Source organism: Penaeus monodon, chromosome 11, assembly GCF_015228065.2.
Source record: "Penaeus monodon isolate SGIC_2016 chromosome 11, NSTDA_Pmon_1, whole genome shotgun sequence".
NCBI classification, from domain to species: Eukaryota; Metazoa; Arthropoda; class Malacostraca; order Decapoda; family Penaeidae; genus Penaeus; species Penaeus monodon.
The window spans coordinates 27,810,962-27,814,509 of NC_051396.1; the positions used below are offsets into that span (position 1 = coordinate 27,810,962).

Below are 3,548 nucleotides of genomic sequence, written 5' to 3' on the forward strand. Positions count from 1 at the left end.
ACCAGCGTTTCCACCGACGGTCTTGGTTGATGTGCCAGAAATGGAAGATGTTCTGGATCCAGTTGATGAAACAGAGGTAAATCGGGAACCAGAGGATCCAGCTGAGGAGCCAGAAGTAAATCCAGAAGATCCAGTGGTGGAACCTGAAGATGATGTTGAACCAGTTGATAATCCAATGGAAGCTGATGTGAATTTAGATCCAGTGGTACTTGTTGACCCTGAAGAGAAACTAGATTCGGCAGATGAATCGGATGTAGAAGTTTGTTCCCAAGTGAATCTTGAGCCAGCATTACCAGAGGAGCTTCCTGAAGCAGCATTAGCGGCAAGTGATGATGTCTGGAAAGCTGCTTGGCCACGAGTAACTCCTGCAGGAAGGCCCTGGCCAGCCAGATCACTGCCACACTCTCACCAACCTTTCCTGCATGAATCTTGGTTGATGTGCCAGATGTAAATGTATTGGATCCAGTTGTTGAGCCAGAAGTAAATCTGGAACCTGAAGATCCAGCTGATGACCCAGAAGTGAAGCTTGATCCAGTAGATGAACCAGAGGTAAACCTAGAACCAGATAATCCAGCAGAGGAACTGGTTGATGTTACTCCACTAGTGGATCCAGCATTGAAACCAGAACCAGTGGATGCACCAGATGTAAAGGTTGAGCCAGAACTGATTCCAGAGGTGCTGGTAGCAGGGACAGAGACCTGGATCTGACCACGGTGACTCCAGCTGGCACAGCATTTCCAGCCAAAATTACTGAAACACTTTCGCCATTATTTCCTGCAAAGGTGGAAGCAGAAGATCCAGATGAGAATCCAGTTGTGGCACAGATGTGGATCCAGAAGTGAAAGTGGAGGAAGATAATCCCGAGAGGTACCAGCAGAAGATGTGAACTGAGATCCTGTATTTCAGCAGAACCAGCAGAGAAGCTAGTTTCTGCAGAGGAATCAGAAGAGAAGGTTGATCCAGAGGTGAAGCTAGATCCGCTGTTTCCAGAAGAAGCCCAGAGGCAGTATTGGCACCAACTGCTGCAACCTGGAAGGCTGCCTGGCCGCGAGTGACTCCAGCTGGGATACCCTGTCCTGCTAGAATAACTGCTACACTGTCACCAACCTTTCCTGCATGAATCTTGGTGGATGTACCAGAGGTAAATGAAGATGTGGTGGACCCAGTTGATGAACCAGAGGTAAATCTGGAACCAGAGGATCCAGCAGATGAGCCAGAAGTGAAGCCAGAGCCAGCTGATCCAGCAGATGAGCCAGAAGTGAAGCTAGAACCAGATGATGAGCCAGATGTGAAGCCAGAGGAGGAACCAACTGACGATGTCAATCCACTTGTAGACCCAATGGATGCACCAGATGTAAAGGTTGAGCCAGAACTGATTCCAGAGGTGCTGGTAGCAGGGACAGAGACCTGGATCTGACCACGAGTGACTCCAGCTGGCACAGCATTTCCAGCCAAAATTACTGAAACACTTTCGCCATTATTTCCTGCAAAGGTGGAAGCAGAAGATCCAGATGAGAATCCAGTTGTGGCACCAGATGTGGATCCAGAAGTGAAAGTGGAGGAAGATAATCCTGAGGAGGTACCAGCAGAAGATGTGAACTGAGATCCTGTAGTTTCAGCAGAACCAGCAGAGAAGCTAGTTTCTGCAGAGGAATCAGAAGAGAAGGTTGATCCAGAGGTGAAGCTAGATCCGCTGTTTCCAGAAGAAGCCCCAGAGGCAGTATTGGCACCAACTGCTGCAACCTGGAAGGCTGCCTGGCCGCGAGTGACTCCAGCTGGGATACCCTGTCCTGCTAGAATAACTGCTACACTGTCACCAACCTTTCCTGCTTGGATCTTGGTCGATGAACCAGAAGTGAACCTTGAACCAGATGATCCAGCTGAAGAGCCAGACGTGAACCTTGAACCAGATGATCCAGCTGAAGAGCCAGACGTGAACCTTGAACCAGATGATCCAGCTGAAGAGCCAGACGTGAACCTTGATCCAGAAGATGAACCAGAAGTAAATCTAGACCCAGAGGTTCCTGCTGACACACCAGAAGTCAATCTTGAGGCAGACGCTCCAGAAGAACCAGAAGCTGTGTTGGCAGCCAGTGATGAAGTCTGGAAAGCTGCCTGACCACGAGTAACTCCAGCTGGAAGACCCTGACCTGCCAAGATGACTGCTACGCTCTCCCCAGCGTTTCCTGTAGTGATACCAGTTGAGGAACCAGAAGAGAATTTGCTTGATGAGCCAAAGTTAAATCCAGAGGTAGAGGAGGATCCTTGTCCAGCTCCCGAAGTTGAAGCAGACAATCGAGAAGTGCCAGAGCCAGAGGAAAATCCTGCACCAGATGAGATTCCTGCTGCATTTCCAGTGGACCCAGCAAAGAAAGAAGAGCTGGTGGACTGTTTAGTTGATACATTTTCAACACTAGACACTTCGTTAGAGAAGTCAGAAGTATCAAAAGAGCTTGGGGCTTGAGCTGCTGTGTTGCTTACAAAGCCGGATGTTACCTGCCCAAATTTAACACCAGCCGAGCCAGATGTTCCGGCTCCTGCTCCAAAGGATTGTGAGCCACCACTTGATTGGGAAGAGAAGGATGAGGTAGACGTACGGCGAATCACTGGCCGGAAACCTTTCTCGTCAGCAACATATTCAACAGTGTGTGTCTCCCCATTAGGAGCGGTAAATCTGTTGAGGATGACGCATTGCTTAGATAAAACGAGAGATAGATGCATGGTAAAATATGAATAGACGCCAAATTTCAAGTTTATTGAACAAAAAATAAAAACTAATAATACTTACGAATATGATCCTGTAACTGCAGCTGGGCTCTGAGAACCACTTGCTCCGAATTCGGTGTGGACGATGGATCCCGTGCGAGTGTTTACACGTACTGTCCCCTCATGAGAGTGGTGGAGGTTCCCAAGTTTGGCCGATACCGTCAACCCCACCAGGGCAGTCAAAATCACCTATAGATTAAAAAAAAAAAAAACATACATATAGTACTCGGCTCTTCATCTGAAGAGTATGTTTATGATACAGGCATGCACACACACACACATTGTTTTGTTTTAACATGCGTGTGCTGTTATTTATACATGTACACAGATACGTGTGTGGTTATCTCTGTATGCATTTTATGTGATGAGTAGTTTAAATATGCATTCATCTACTAATCCATCAATGAATATTATGAAATATGGATAAAGCATTATCATATTAATATTTCAAAGATGTGACCCATGAATTATCATTATGAATATGTAATATTTAATCATTACATTCCAACATGATCATTATAAATGCGGAAAGATTAACTGTTAAGCAATATTGATGATAAACAGATAATAATAATATCATTAACGCCAGTAATGATAGCACTCCTGCTACCTTGTTATTATCATCAAAAAGCTACTTTATCATAATCAAGATTTATACTGAAATGTATATCAGTAATAAAACGTTATTAACAATAATGATAATAAAAATAATAAAAAAAGGAAAAAAAGAAGAAAGCCCCAAAAAAATAAGGCAAAATAAAAAAAAATAAAATAAATCAAAA

General features: G+C 45.0%; 1 pseudogene; it reads right to left on the reverse strand.

Annotated features, from left to right (window-relative positions):
• LOC119578872 overlaps positions 1 to 3,548 on the reverse strand; it is a 7,449-nt pseudogene that overhangs the window by 2,412 nt on the left and 1,489 nt on the right.